Raw genomic sequence first — 17131 nt, 5'->3', positions numbered from 1 at the left:
TTGCTCCACAGTTGTAAATTTATAATCAAACCATTCACAAGTGATTAAAGTGCACATACCAGATTGTATTTAAGGATATTTTTATTTTAGTTTGACCATGGAGAAATTACAATATTTTTTATACATAGTACCCCATTTCAGGGCACCATCCTATTTCAGATTTCTTGTCAGAGTACATATGACATCACATACAACGGCATAAGGCACGGCAGAATTATCCCTAATTGGTTGTGCAAAAATAAACTGCACACAGTGTAAACATTTAAACAAATAACTGTAAACAGATAATGAATGTAAACAAACTGACTGTGCAATACAGAGAGAATGAAGAAAATCAATTAATAAAATGGACAAGTAAGATTCCTCAAATAGGTCTCTGATTGACTTTGTCATTGAGGAGTCTGATGAGAGGGGTAGCAGCTGTTCCTGAACCTGGTGGTGCAAGTCTTGTGGCACATATACTTATTTCCTCATGGCAGCAGTGAGAACAGAGTGTGTACTGGGTAGTGTGGGTCTTTGATAATTGCTGTTGTCCTCTGATAGCAGCATTCCCTGTAGATGTACTCAGTGGTGGCGAGGGTTTTGCCTGTGATGTCCTGGGATGTGTCCACTACCTTTTGGAGGGCTTTACGCTCAGGGGTATTGGTATTCCCATATCAGACTGTGATGCAGCTGGTCGTCACACTTTCCACCTCACCTCTGTAGAAATTTGCCAGGGTTACTGATGTCATACCAAACCTCTGCCAACTCCTGAGGAAGTAGAAGTGCTAGCGTGCTTTCTTTATGATGCCATTGATGTGTTGGGTCCAGAAAATTTCTTCCAAGATAGTGACTCGCAAGAAACTAAATGTGCCTCTCCACCTCTGATTGTAGAACTCTGGCTTTCCTTTCCTGAAGTCAACAATCAGCTCCTTAGTTTTTGTGACATTGTGAGCAAGAATGTTGTTGGTACTGGTGATGCTTTTGCCAGGCCCCAACTGCAATCATCCAGCTCCTGCTTGTTTTGGGGGCTTTTCCCCTTAAGTTTTCTCTTAAGAATATGGAAAGCATGCTCAATAGGACTTTAGATCAGGTGACTGACTTGGCCATTCAAGAATTTTCCAATTTTTAGCTTTGAAAACCTCCTTTGTTGCTTTAGCGGTATGTTTGGTATCATTGTCTTGCTGTTAGATGAAGCGCTGTCCAATGAGTGTCGAGGCATTTGCTCGACCTTGAGAAGATAAGATGTTTCTATACACCTCAGAATTCATTTTGCTACTGTCATCAGCAATTACATCATCAATGAAGATAATTGTGCCAGTACCTGTGGCGACCAGACATGCCCAGGCCATAATAACTCCACCACCATGTTTCACAGATGAGGTGGTTTGGTTTGGAACTTGGGCAGTTACTTTATGAATCCACACTTTGCTCTTGCCAACACTCTGATACAGGTTAATCTTGGTCTAAGTAAAAACACTGAAATGCTGGGAAACTCAGCTGGTTTACTCAGCATCTAGGATCTTTTTGACAAAAATATATTCCCGATGTTTCAGGCCTGAGCCCTTCTTCAAGGCAAAATCAGAAAAGACAGAGGCAGGATTGTTGTGAGTGAGGAAACAGGTTTGGCAGGTCTCAAACACAAGGACTCTGAACACAGTTTTGGTTGGGGACGATTCTATTTACATAAGGCAAGTATGGGAAATAGAAATGATTCAACATGTGCGTGCACACACGCATACACTCGCGCGCACAAACTCACACACAGTTTATAGCAGCTGTGGGAAAGAAAGAGTGGACAATTAATAACAAATGTGGGAAAAATAGCATGGGAACAAAATACACACACAAACACAAATAGAATACATACAATTGTGACAGGCCCAGAGGACCCCAAAACCAAGCAGCAATAGAAATTCATCATGACAAATTGTTACTTAAACAAAAGTTGCTTTTAATCATCTTTAAACATGAAAACAGGATCAAACTCTAACTTAATACTATTAACTTAACCCCCTTCTAATTCTAAGTGCACGTGTATGTAATATGTATGTAAGTTCAGAAAAGCTCTTTGATTCACAGTCCAATCTCACCTCACTCCTCCAAGTTCACTGGTATCAGGCAATTCTTATACTTGCACAGAATTTAACATTTTTGAATTTCACCAGGCTTTGGTGCTTGAAAGGTAAATAGTTACCACTCAGGAAGATTCTTGTCGGTTTTCAGGGAGAAATTTGTTGTTTGCTGGATACAAATTGATTCCTCCACTTCAGTGTCTTGCTGAAGAAACTTGCCCTATCAGGGTTTTCCAAGTGATAACTCTTTCTTTCAGGTCACCACAGAGTTCATTTTTTGTTTCCCTTATTTCAAGTGAAACATTATACAGCCAGCCATCTCCTCTTGTATGGACCACAAGGGCTTTGACCAGGCTGAACTCACAACCCATCTTTTTTTTTTAAACTTTATTTATTTTTAAAAATCGTTAATAGAAAAAAATATACAATCCAATATAAGTAATTTTATATAATTGCATATAAAAAAGAAAATTAAAAAACATAAACACAGAAAAAAGAACAAAAAAGAAAAAGAAAAAAATACCCCTCCCACCCCATCAGCCAGCTCTATTAAGGAGAGCTAAAGAGGAAAAATATATAATACATCAAAGTACATCTAAATGCATATATTCCAAATACGGTAACCACTTATTGATGAAAAAAAGAATAATTATCATGCAAATTATATGTAATTTTTTTCCATAACAATACAAGCTTTCAATTCATTATGCCATCACATTATATTAATCATTGTGTTATCTTTCCATGCACTTGCTACACATTTTCGAGCTACAGACAGTACTAAACGTACAAATGGAATTTGAAATTTATCCAGCCCTAATCCCTTTAAAGGAACCATGTAACCCATTAAAAAAATAGATGGATCTAATGGTAACTTAATGTTATATATTTTTTTCAAAATTAACCTAATTTCTTCCAAAATGGCTGTACATAAACACAAGACCAAACAGCATGTAAAAAAGTGCCAGTACATACACCACATCTAAAACAAGAATCCGAGTTACTAAAACCATATTTTTTTCAATTTCTCTGGAGTTCAATATAACTGATGTAAAAAATTATAATTAACCATTCCATCACAACACATCTTCAAAATGGTTTTATTTTCCACAAGTTTGCCAGCTTGTCCTGTTCCAGTCCCAGCTGCTGCTGCTGAACTGTAAACTGAATTTTCTCTCTCTCTCTCAGAGAAAACCACATGACCCTCTTACAATAGCAAACTGCACTCAGACAGACTGCGGCACCGGACCCGATCTTCTGAGCAAATTTGCAGATGATACTAAACTGGGTGGCAGTGTAAAATGTGAGGAGGATGTCAGGAAAATGCAGAGGGACTTGGACAGGTTGGGGGTGTGGGCAGAGGAATGGAAGTTGAAGTTCAATGTGAGCAAATGTGAGGTTATCCATTTTGGAGGCAGTAATAAGAGAGCAGAGTATTATTTAAATGGAGTCAAGCTAGGGAATGGGGTAGTGCAAAAAGATCTGGATATACTTGTACACCAGTCACTAAAAGCTAGCATGCAGGTTCAGCAAGCAATGAAGAGGGCAAATGGCATGATGGCTTTCATAAAGAGGGGATTGGACTATAGGAGCAGAAATGCCCTCCTGCTGTTGTACAGGGCCCTGGCGAGACTTCATCTGGAATATTGCGCCCAGTTCTGGTCTCCAAATTTGAACATGAAAACAGGATCAAACTCTAACTTAATACTATTAACTTAACCCCCTTCTAATTCTAAGTGCACGTGTATGTAATATGTATGTAAGTTCAGAAAAGCTCTTTGATTCACAGTCCAATCTCAGCTCACTCCTCCAAGTTCACTGGTATCAGGCAATTCTTATACTTGCACAGAATTTAACATTTTTGAATTTCACCATTATAGAGGGAGAGCAGCACAGATTTGCAAGGTTGGTTCCCGGGATGGCAGGATTGACATATGCTGAAAGGTTGGAAAGACAGGGCTTATATGCGATGTAGTTTAGAAGTATGAGGGAGACATGATTGAGGTATATAAGATTGTCAAGGGGCTAGACAGGGTGAATTCGGATTACATGTTCCCAATGTTGGGAGAGACTAGGACTAGAGGGCATAGTTTAAGAATACAGGGAAGGCCTTTAGGTCAGAGATGAGGAGAAGAGTGGATCTGTGGAATGCTTTGCCGCAGAGGGTGGTGGGGACAGATTCACTGGGAGTTAGATAGGGTTCTTGTGGGCAGAGGAGTTAAGGGTTATGGGGATAAGGCAGAGAATAGTTACCGATGGAGAATGATCAGCCATGATCTGAAAAATAGCAGTGCTAGCTCGACGAGCTAATTGGCCTATTGTCTATTATCTGTTGCTTTCCAAAATAGTAATCCATTACTCCACAACATGTTCAATTAACACCTATTTGTGAAGTCTCTAATAGGTATTCTTCAAAGTGTTTGCAAAGGGAGCCTGGATTGTCTGGCTTGAACAGAGCTCTGGCATTTTAAATAATATCTGTGTTGTGAAGTATTTGTATCATTTTGTGACCTAACTAAAAAAAAAACAATTTATCTCCTTTAAAACATAATTGATAGGCAATATAAAATATAACATAACCTGTCACACAATGATCAAAGAAAAAAATCACTACCATACCCAACACCCATTCACTCAGTGCAGGCACAGCTCTATGCTATAAGTGATACTAATTAAATGTTCTTAATTCTTTTAACAGTGCACATCTTACCAAGTTTCCCCAGCACTCTTCCACACTGGAGTGAAGCAAGATGGTCCCAAGCTGGCAAAGAGAGAGAACAAAGAATACATGGCACCTTTATAGTCCTGGAGGTTCCAGCCCAGGTTGTTAGCAGGGTAAAATGGCTCAGTGCTAGGAGGGTTAATCCAATTACAACAGCCAATGGCCCAAGGACAAGTACAGGCATGCTGGAGAATCCAGTCCAGGTAATTTACATGGATCAACAGCGAGGTGTGCACTAATGGGTGGGGTGGAATCAAACTTTGATTGGCAGCTGGTGTGTCCTCCAATTAGGTAGAGGGCAGTTCTGTTAAATGACAGTCACAACCCTTCCCAATTCAAGGATATAAGAGAAAATCTCAGAATTCAAACAATGGAGGAGGAATCCAAAGCAACAAAAACACCTGTACATTCTCAGTTCCACAGAACTGGGCAGAGTCTTCCCCATTTGTAATCTTGAAGGGCGATATCTGAAGCTGTATAAACTGTGATGGTCCCAGCACTGATCACTCTGGAGGGGTGAAGATCTAACACCTTCAGTGATTGTTTTTTACATTAAAAAGAGAAAAATATTCCATGGAACTTTATTCACAATTTTTATATCACACATTGGCAAAAACGTTCTGTATGTATCAGCAATAAAAAATTGGTAGGAATAAGGATATATAAGGTTATATGAGCACCCCGCTGAGTGCGGCCGGCCATGCTGTGAATTTTACCTGCCAGACTGATGCAAGCACGCAGGCACTAACCTCACTAATCCTTCCTGGTAGAACTGGTTGAAATTGACGCACCCTGCCAAGATATTTCTTTTCACACCACGCAATACCCATGATATGACCCTCCAATTTGGAGGGTTAACTCAAATGTACTCAGCAGTGTGAAAAGGCCTAATAGTGCAGTTTTGGCTGCTATGCTTTAGGAAGGATATGTTTTCATAAATATCATTTCATTTCTTTATCAGCTGGGCTGAAAGGGCCTGTTTGCAATTTGTACAAGTATGAATTTATGACACTATGGCTTTAAACCTGATCAGGTGAATTCAAGGGCAAATTTTCTGTGGAGAGTGATATCCATTTTGGAGATGACAATAGAATGATAATTAGTTCATTGTATATATGCACCAAAATTCTTCCTTGCTGCAGCCAAACAGGTAGTTTTGGTCAAAATACAAGAGATTACATTAAATTAACCCAGTTCTGAAAGAGATAATGAATATAAAATACACATAGAAAATAAATATTCAGTTACCATTGGTATGAGAAAAAAAGTTCAGTATATGTAATAGTGCAGACAGTCGTTTTTATGATACCAGAATAGTTTATGGTTAGTGTAATAAAAGAAGGTTCAAGATCCTGACAACCAGTGGAAAGAGACTATACTTGAACCTAGAGATGAAGTTCCCTCTCATCCCCTTTCACCCTTAACCCATGTCTTCTAGTTTGTATCTCACCTAGCCTCAGTGGAAAAAGCCTATCTACATTTACTCTGTCTATCCCCTTCATAATTTTAAATACCTCTATCAAATTTCCCCTCATTCTTCTATGCTCCATGGAATAAAGTCCTAACCTGTTGAACTCAGTTCCTGAAATCCGGGGAACACCCTAGTAAATCTTCTCTGGACTCTTTCTATCTTATTGATATATTTCCTGTAGTTAGGTGACCAAACCTGCACAGAATACTCCAAATTTGGGTTCACCAATGTCTTATACAACTTTACCATAACATCCCAACTCCTGTACTCAATACTTTGATATATGAAGGCCAATATTCCAAAAGTTCTCTTTACAACCCAATCCATCTATGACACCACTTTCTGTATTCCCAGGTCCCTCTTTTCTACCACACTCAAAAGTGCCTTATCATTTACCATGTATGTTCTTTCCTGGTTTGTCCTTCCAAAAGGCAACACCTCACCCTTGTCTGCATTATTTCCATCTGCCATTTTTCAGGTCAATTTTCCAGATGGTCCAGATCCCTCTTGAAAGCTTTGAAAACCTTTTTCTCTGTCAACAACACCTCCAATCTACAAACTTGATGATCCAATTTACCACATTATCATTCAGATCATTGATATAGATGACAAACAACAATGGTCCCAGCACTGATCACTGAGGCACACCACAAGTCACAGGCCTTCAGTCTGAGAAACCATCATTCACCACTACTCTCTGGTTTGTCCCATCCAGCCATTGTCGAATCCAGTTCATTACTTCACCATGAATAGTGAGCGTACGATCCTTCCTGACTAACCTGCCATGTGGGACCTCATCAAAGGCTTTATTGAAGTCCACGTAGATAATATCTACAGCTTATCCTTTGTAAACATTCCTGGTAACCTAGAAAAATAATTAAAAAAGAATGAGCAAGGCTAGAGACCTGAGGGGTAGCTAAAATTACCAGAATGGGAGGAATCAATATGAAATTAAATTGTAATGGAGAGGTAGGCTGTGGTGGAAAATTGGACTAGGAAGGAGTAAGTAGAAGGGAAATTGCCCAATTGGCTCCAATACAGAGGTTGTTGTTTGTGACTGATTAACATTACTTCAGTGCTGAGGATGGGAAGCAAATCCCAGATGCATTATGGCCACAAAGTTAACGATGGCTGGACACAACTGTTGCCACTATTCGCTATTGCTATCTAATAATTCAAACTCTAGTTTGAATTATCCCACTACCTTGCTGTGAGTAAACATTTCTTGCAAAATCATCTTTTACCTGGTTATCTGAACACATCACAAATATTATTTAATACTTGAATTCTCATGGATTGGGAGCTAGGATTGAAAAGTAGAAGAGAGCCCCAAAAAGTAAAAACAGCTTGCTGCTAAGCAGTATGCAAATGAACATCATCCCAGTACACTCAGTATTGCCTGTTGATATCATCCAAAAAAAATATGAAGACTTGAAACAATTTTGTAAAACAAGCCTGGAGACAATGTCTGGACCGAATTCGATTGCTTGAATACCTTGTAGTTCTGATTATATAGAAATACTGGCACAAACACCATCAGTGTGTGATTGCTTCATCCAATACATGTTTAACGTTTTTAATCAGCCATTCTAAACCTTTTTTTGGCTATGGCCCTTTAGGACTCTGCTCAAAATTTATGGGCTCCCCGTGAAGCAGTCAAGTTTAGTTGTTTTTTTTTTCTGTATATGCAGTTTGGCGGGCAGCAACCTCCTTTGAAGAAGACCGCAGATCCCACCTCACTGACAAAAGGCAAAGGAGGAAAAACCCAACACCCAACCCCAACCAACCAATTTTCCCTTGCAACCGCTGCAATCGTGTCTGCCTGTCCCGCATCGGACTTGTCAGCCACAAACGAGCCTGCAGCTGACGTGGACTTTTTACCCCCTCCATAAATCTTCGTCCGCGAAGCCAAGCCAAAGAATACTTCTCTCCTACCGACAATATAAAAAAAACTTTTAAAATATTTTATTATTTCAGTCCATGGCCCCCCCCCCCTTAAGTGTGCTGTAGACCCCATTGAGAACAGTTGATATAGATAATGAATTGTATCATTTATCTATACTTTCTAAGGAGTCTCAGAGATTTGATATATCGTCAAACGCACTATAAAACTTCTACAAATACACTGTGGAAGGTAAACTGACTGGTTTCATCACAGCCAGCTTTGGGAATTCAACTACCCAGGAACACAGAATGCTGCAGAAGGTAGCAAACAGGGCCCATTCCATCATGAGCTGCAACCTCCCATCTTGAAAACACCTATGTGAGGCACTGGCTCAAGAAGGCAGTCAACTTCATAAAGGATTCCCATCACCCTGATCGTCACCTCTTCTCACTGCTATCTTTGATCAGAAGCCTGAAGACCAGTAAGTCTAGGTTTAAGTACAGTTTATTTCCAACATTTATCAGGCTCTTGAACCACCCCTTGTAACACTAATCAGGGATATTTTACATTTAAGAAGAATTTTGACAGATATATGGATGGGAGAGGTATGGAGGGTTATGGACTGGTTCAGGTCAGTGGAACTAGGCAAAAAAAAGGTTTGGCAGAGACTAGAAGGAACAAAGGAGCCTGTTTCTGTTCTGTAATGTTCTATGGTTCTATTTATATACTGCACTATGAGTGAATCTGCAGCTTGTAGAAAAAGGAAAGCAATAAATCCCATCTGGATTTCCAACCACCGAAGGTTAAACCCATAACCTACTTCAGGGATGAGTTAAATCTTGTATCTTATTGGAACAAAATCTCATTCTGCTTAATAGCAGAAGCCCATATTTACATTTTCAATGAAAATTTCCATTATTTGATCGATTTCTGCTATTTGAAATGCTTTAAAAATTGAAAATTTGGTTAATTGATTTTTCTCCTCTTTTATTGGTTACTAACTGAATCGACCTACTCTTGATCAGTTACTTTTTGTTAATTCCTTGTTTTATTATTTAAATATTTAAATGGTACAGTGAAATCTTGTTATAACACGATGGTTTGGGTCCAGAAAATTGCATCGTGAATAAAACGGGGTTGCACTAAATCAAGGTTAACGAAAAAAAGCAGTTTCAAAAAACCAAGAACACATGTACAATACCTGTATTTGCAATCATATTTTTATTTCTTACAATCTCATTTTATTTCTTAAAAAAGTGATCAAGTGTTTGTTGCTTGAATGCAGCAGGTCGCTGGCTGTGAGTGAAGTCTAAAATGCCTTTGAGCTGGAGGATTTTTATGTGGTCCACATCCTGGGTCTCCAGCCAACGTAGGCTAGCCTCCAGGTATTCAATGGCTTGAGACACTTTTGGGGTGGGGTGGAGGTTCCTTATTATCATCCTCCTGTGGTTCGGGAACTGGTGCTATAGCAATGTTATCGACGATCTTGGAGACCATCAGATGCTCATATGTCAGGCATTCATCATCGGCAGAGTACAACTGGTGAAAATCCTTTTTGATCATTTCAAACATGCACCTCTTCATCTGTGAAGCCATAGAATTCTTGTTCATCCTCATCATCTTCATCTTCCTTGGTGTATTTTTGTGATGAAAAGGCTGGACCCAGACCCTTCTCTCAGCATTTTTCCTCACACGAGGAGCTGACTGCTGCCCAGACCTTTCTACCTAAGTGGCAAAATTCCTTAATGTGCAGGCTTTTCAAATAGTCTTCCGGTGTTGTTGATTTGTCTACAATTCAACAAATTAATTCACGTCTGTAATTCTGCTTGACCATGAAGATGAACCCCTGATCTAAGGGCTGGATCTTAGAAGTAGTGTTTTTTGGGAGGTAAGAAACTTGGATCTTTCCATCACAGCTTACTAAGTTGGCAGCTGGTGGGTGGGCTGTAGAGTTGGCAAGCAAAAGAAGAGTTTTGAGTTCTAGCTTTTGCTTACACAAATGACCTCAATAAGCAGAGTCAAAAGTTTTGTAAACCCAATCCTCAAAGATGATACTGGTCATCCAAGCATTGTTGCTATGCGTGTATTCGAAAAGTAACAACTTCACATTGACATGGTGGAAACAGCGGGGCAAAATTTACCAACCATGAGCAGTTTTAACTTGTTAACACAAAACAACAACATCACGTGATCTTTGTGATGTTTAATCTCCTCACGTTGATGGGAGACATCTTTTCTAGACAGGAGCCTATTCTGTCACAGTTAACACTTGTTCTTTGATGCAGCCACCTTCTTCTAAGAGAGTTTTTCATTCTCCTGGGTTTTTGCTGGCGTTGGCACTGTCAGCTGAGCTAATTTCTCCAGACACTAACACTTCCGAAATCCCTTGACAGCATTTAAACCAGTCTAGCCATCCATTGCTAGCTTTGAACTGTGAGGTTTTTCTGTTGATCAGCTTGTCAAACTTTTTGGCTTGAGCTTTGAGAATAGTCCCAGAAATTGGAAGGTCTGAACATGCTTGAACGAACCACTCATACAGGGAGTCATCGAAGCTGACACCTTTGGCTGTCTTCATGCGTTTGGCCTTAAGTCCTGCTTCTTCCTCAGCTTATCTTCCTGAGACTTCCAGCCACGAAGTGTTGATTCAGGTATGCCGAGGTCTCGTATAACTTGGGTTTGACTTTTATTCTTTATCGCGTCAAGTGTGTAAAGCTTATCTTTCTCGGAAAAAGATTTTTGTTTTCTAACGGTGTACTGCGTTCTGACAAAAGTATTCAATTCCAGAAAGAGCAAAAAAAAGGGTCCGATGGCTCATCACGTTAAATCCGGATTTGCGTTAAATTGGGGCATGTTATATTGGGGTTCTACTGAAATTAAACAGTGACCATTTGGGTGTGATGTCTTTTGCAAAAGCAATGTGATAAAAATGAATCAAATCCATACCTTTCAATTAGAGGGGGGTGGGTACGTGGTACAAGTTGATGTCAACTCCTGACGACCTGAAATAGCAGTTCTCTCCAATGTCACATGATTGCAAGAGGCCTTGAAAATCCCAAATGGCAGGTGCTATAAATCTGAAATAAAAAGAAAAAGTGATGTGCAGTATAAACACATGAAGCATTCTATGGAGTGAAGAGAGAGGTGATGTGCTGCTATCAGGACTGGAAAAGTGTAAAAAACAAATTACAAATTGCAAGGGTGGGAAAGATTGGAGAGCACAAAGGAAATATCTGTGATACAGTGGATCAGTTATTCATATTATACAATGCCTTCAGAATCATCTAGCTAATAAATAAATTAAGACAATTGGACAGAGAGTAAACAAACAAAAGAACATGTTGGAACAGTGTTGTTACTGGAAATTGAAATAAACCAGAATATTATCTATATAGAACAGATTAGGCAGCACTAGAATGAAGCTAAGGTACAGAATTAAATAGAAAATCTGTCATCTTCCAAGTTGTGATTGGCATATTCAAACCAAACAATGCATAAATAGGGCACAATCCAAAGGTACTACAATGAAGGTGGCAAGTTTTGACAGAGTGAAGGGTAGACATAACCATGCATCACACACTTTGCAATAGAAGGAGAGAAGCTGAAGACACACACGTTGTCCAATGACTATCTAGGACACCAGGAATGGGAACAGTATAGTGGTCTTTAAGTTCTTGGGAGTCACTATATCAGAGGATTTTTCCTGGACCCAACACACCAATGGCATCATAAAGAAAGCATGTCAGCCCCTCTACTTCCTCAGGAGTTGGCGGAGGTTTGATATGACATCAGAAATGCTGGCAAATTTCTCCAGAGGTGTGGTGGAAAGTGTGCCGACTGGATGCATCAGAGTCTGGAATGGGAACACCAATACCCCTGAGTGTAAAGCCCTCCAAAAGGTCATGGACAGGGCTCAGAACATCTCAGGCAAAACCCTCCCCACTATTGAGTGCATCTATTGATGTCGTCAGAGAGCATCATCAATCATTAAAGACCCACACCATCCTGCACACCCTCTGTTCTTGCTGATACCATGAGAAAGAAGGTATAGGTGCCATAAGACTTGCACCACCAGGTTCAGGACCAGCTGCTACCCCTCCACATCAGACTCCTCAACAACAAAGTCAGAAACTCATTTAAGGACTCCTACTTGTGCACTTTATTGATTTTCTTTTTGTTCTCTCTGTATTGCACAGTCAGTTCATTTACATTCATTAGAAAACCATAGAAAACTACAGCACAAAAAACAGGCCATTCAGCCCTTCTAGTTTGTGCCAAAACATCATTCATCTAGTCCCACTGAACTGCAGCCATTCCAATACCCCTCCAGACCTATCCATGTATTTATCCAATTTATTCTTAAAAATTAAGAGTGAGTCTGCATTTACCATGTTATCTGTTTACAGTTCTTTGTTTGTTTACATGTTTACACTGTGTACAGTTTATTTTTTTTGCACTACCAATTAGTGGTAATTCTGCTGTGCCGGCAAGAAAAACGAATCTCAGCATTGTATGTGATGTCATGTATGTACTCTGACAATTAATCTGAAATCTGACTCAGCATCAGAAAGAAGCCAAGATGAAAAAGAGGTTGGTGAAAGAGGCTGATGCAAACAAGATGTGGGTTACAAGAAAAAAAAGTTCAATGAGAACATAAACTATGACTGCTATCATCCACACATACTGTATCTGCTCAGATAAATTTGGATAAAGAACATTTAGTTAATAAAAGAAACAACAAACAAAATGAAACCCCAGCAGGTTTATTCACAATCTAAGTGAAGAAGATTAGCCCCTAAGCACCCAGTGGGTGTCCCTGGTGTTGTGCAGTCCAAGTGCAATAAGGCTGCTGCAGCCAGGGCTTCCAGAAGATCAATTCATACATAATTCATGACGTAGTTTCCAGTTCTGGATTGTCAGAACTAGGTACTTCATCTCAAATCGCACACTCAATGGAGTTGGGAAGGCAATGCATCAAATTGCACAAAGCAGCTTGTGAAAGGAAATCACAAGGTTAAGAAGTAATATATGATTTAGTCAGTGGACTGAATAAACAGTTGAAGCAATTATTTTTTTAATAAAATCAGTAGACAGACAGATGAAAATATTTCATGCTGATTGTTATGGTCCCAGAGGACACCAAAACCCAGCAGCAAAAGAAATTCACCAAGACAAATTGTTACTTAAAAAAAGTTACTTTTAATTTTCTTTAAACATAAAAACAGGATCAAACTTTAACTTAATACTATTAACTTAACTTAACCTAACTTAACCCCCTTCTAATCTAAGCACACGTTTATGTAATGTGTGTGTAGATTCAGGAAAATTCTTTGATTCACAATCCAATCTCACTTCTCACTCCTCCAAGTTCACCGGTATCAGGCAATTTTTATACTGTGCACAGAATTAAACATAAATGAATTTTCACCAGGCTCTATTGCTGAAAGGTAAATGGTTACCACTCAGGAAAGTACTAGGTCATTTCAGAGAGTGATTTGTTGCTCATTGGACATACACAAACTGATTTCCTATGTTCAGTACTTCAATGTCTTGCCAAAGAAACTTGCCTCATCATGGGTTTCCAAATGATAACCTCTTCTCCCAGGTCACCACAGAGTACCTCTTGCTTCCCTTATTTCAGCAGAAACAGCCATTTCCTCTTGTAAGGACCAAAGGGTTTTCAACAGGCTGAACTCAGAACTCACAAACCGTCTTCAGTATGAGGTATTCAACAAGCTGCCAGCTTGTCACGTTGCAGCCTCAAAAGCTACTTGCAGAACTCTCTCTCTCTCTCTCTCTCCCTTTCCCCAAAAGAATATTTTCTCTCTGCTTGCAAAACCAGAACTCCTTGCAGGGTTCTAAACCCAATCTTTGAAAGATCTTATCAGCCTCTGAACATGGACTATTTCATCTCCATCTGCTTTTTAAAATTCCTTCTAAAACAGTCCATTGTCTTTTGCAAAGCCACTGGTGCCTGCATGACTAGTTTCAGCCAAGCTCTTGCATTTTAAATGAGATGTAAAGTGTTACTCTGTTTGTGGTGACCTACACTAAATACCACCCCCACACTATCTATCTCTTTTAAAAAAAATATTTACCTATAATATAAAATATAATATAACCCGTAACAATGATACGTTACAAATGAATAATTAAGACAGTGAAAGTGAACCAATGGCATCCAGAATGAAACTGATTAAGCAAGGACTAAACTCATCAGGTGAATAAACAATTCTCCAAGGAGGAGGAAAGTCCACACCTGCACAATATCTCTGAGGAGACCAAACAATCATAAAGAGAGAACTCACTTAAATCCGGGACATGAAACCAACTACGCTAGACAACAATTTTTTTCTAAAGGTTTGTTTCCTGACAAAAAAAATAGGGGATTATAACAGACAACTTCAAGCTGAACACAAAGATCATTTCAGAATTGCTGTATAATCTAAGAAGTTGGAGAAACATTAAATTATTTTTTACTGAATTTAGCATTCTATCTCCAATGTGTGTAGGATGACTGTTATCGGCTGAGAGTGGAGCCACACCTACTGGCAGGTCTTGAAGGATTGCTTCTAGCCAGACCCGGTCATTCTGGACTGGTCGACCGACTTGTGATATGCTCCAGTCTTTTATTTAACAAAAGCCTTGGTTTGGATCAACAAGTCTTTGGTTCTTTCGACGCGCTCTACAGCATGTTTACTCACATAATTATGCTGACGCATTGAATGAGTTCAGCTGACCTAAAAATGATTTTCATTTGTACTCAGCATCTGACACCTCTCATGTAAGTGCCTAACAATAGCAAGTCAGCATTGATGGACTCCAGTGTCTTCATACTTCTTTTCCATGGTCGCAATGTCCTGATGAAACCTTTCACCATGTTTGCTACTGACTGCACCAATATCAGCGGGCAAGTCCATGTGTGAGTGCAGAAAATTAATTTTCAATGATATATTGCACTTCATGGCTTTGTTTGCTTGAAGTAGACATAAAATATGACAGGTAATGGCAAAAATAGGATATCCAAAAACATGGTAGGTGATGGGAAAATTTTAAGGTGATTTTCATGATCAGCAGGCTAAACTCCATAAAATACACCCATAATTGTTCAGGAAGCAAAATCTTTACTGTCCAGTGCTATCAAGAGTCAAAAGGAAGCCTCTACGTCTCGGATAAGGAAATCAGGCCAGGAAAGTTTAACGTTGTTTATCTAGCCAGTCACCTTGTATGGATAATATCCTAACTTAATTGGTTCAGTGATTGTTTTAGCAGTCTTAGTGAGAAACCTTGTGCAAGATCAGATGAGAAAAGGAACTTAAGAGTATAAAATGTACGGTCTGCCTCAGACTCTCTATCTGTCAGGAGGGATTGCCGTAAGACACTTCCAACGCTGCAGGTGGAGTAAATGAAAAGTGAAAGAAACTGAAAATCTGAAATGAAAACAGAAAGGTTACCAGAACCAGTAGGGTTAGGATTCAACCTGAAACTGTAAATGTTTCTATTTTCTCAAATGATGTCTTTATATTCCACGTTGTCAAACATTATTTGCCGACATTACATCTCCTGGAAGTGCATATATCCTGTTTCTCTTTGACCATTATGCCATCTGGGGAATGAGTATATTTTATTTGGCCCAAGAGTGAACAATTATTTCTACTTTCCTCCTGTGGCATTGTGAGCAATTTTCACTACTTTCATGGTTTAAATAAATCAACCTTCTTCCTCTTGCTCTCTCTCTTCTTACAGCACTATTGAAAAAATGAATGTTCTGTTACTTTAGTTGTCACAGTAATGCCTTTAATCATTCTGATCAAGCTTGACATTGTTGTTTTCTCACATTATTTGCCATGTTCCCCTGCATAGCCATTGCTAAGGTGAAGAGAACCCTATTCAAGGTGAGCCCACACAATTCAGTGGGGCCATCAACATACCTAGTCGGGTACTGAAGGACTGCATACCAACTGACGGAAGTCATTATGGACATATTCAACACATCACTGCAGCAGACCGTCATTCCCATGAGTTTCAAAACAGCCTCAGTCATCCCAGTACCAAAGAGGGCGACAGTAACAAGCCTCAATGACTACTACCCATGTCAGTGACCTCCACTATTATGAAGTGCTTCGAGCATTTGGTGATGGAACGTATCAAAGTGCACGTCTCTGAGACCCTGGACCTACTTCAATTCACTTAAAGATTAAACTGTTCCACTAATGATTCCACTAATTATACAATCTATTATTTGGAGCCTTGTGCCTCCACTCCATATTGACCCACCTGGAGAAAGATGTCTAATACACCAGGCTGCAATTCATCAACTTCAGCTTGACATTTAATACGATAATTCCCCAGAGGCTAGTGGAGAAGCTGTCGTCATCTTCCCTCTTTGTAACTGGATTCTGAACTTGCTAACAGAAAGACCACAGTCTGTCCAGGTTGGCAGCAGAACGCTGAGCACCACTACACTGAGCACTGCATCACCTCAGGGCGGTGTGCTCAGCCCATTCCTGTTTATACCACTGACCCACACTACATTTGCAGATTACATGACAGTCTTTGGGCTCATCAGCAATGTCAATGAATCGCACTACAGAGAAGAGGTGGAAAACCTTGTGATATGGTGCAATAATAACAAACTGAGTCTCAAAATGGAAAAGACAAGGGAAATGATCGTGGACTTCAGGAGACCAGGAACAAACACCCTGCACTGGACTGGATTATTGTGGACACACAACATCTCCTCACTTGATTGCGAGGCACAATAGCTACACTGCACTTCTTGAGAAGACTGAAGTGGGCAAAACTAGTGGCCAATATCCTATCAACTTTCCACAGGAGCTCTATCGAGAGCGTCTTGACCACTGCATCATAGAGCATTAGTGTAGAGCACTGGATCAGAGGTCAATTCACACACAGGACCATAAGAGGAGCAAGGAGGATCACTATGGTCTCCCCCCCCCCCCCCCCCACCCAATCAACATGATCCTCCAGGATTGTTTGAA

General features: G+C 39.7%; 1 long non-coding RNA gene across 1 annotated transcript in view; it reads right to left on the bottom strand.

Moving 5' to 3' along the window:
- Window positions 1-2751: 2751 nt before the first annotated feature.
- The window catches only part of LOC138757937 (uncharacterized), a 49885-nt gene continuing 35505 nt past the window's right edge, over window positions 2752-17131 (bottom strand). Inside the window, exons 4-6 of the long non-coding RNA XR_011354001.1 lie at window positions 11076-11206; window positions 7027-7112; window positions 2752-4815 (exon numbers count right to left, since the gene is read on the bottom strand). This is a non-coding gene — a long non-coding RNA (uncharacterized lncRNA). The remainder of the gene's footprint in view (window positions 4816-7026; window positions 7113-11075; window positions 11207-17131) is intronic.

Source organism: Narcine bancroftii, chromosome 1 (assembly GCF_036971445.1).
Source record: "Narcine bancroftii isolate sNarBan1 chromosome 1, sNarBan1.hap1, whole genome shotgun sequence".
In the NCBI taxonomy this organism is placed as follows: Eukaryota; Metazoa; Chordata; class Chondrichthyes; order Torpediniformes; family Narcinidae; genus Narcine; species Narcine bancroftii.
This window is presented reverse-complemented; position numbering and strand designations above follow the sequence as displayed.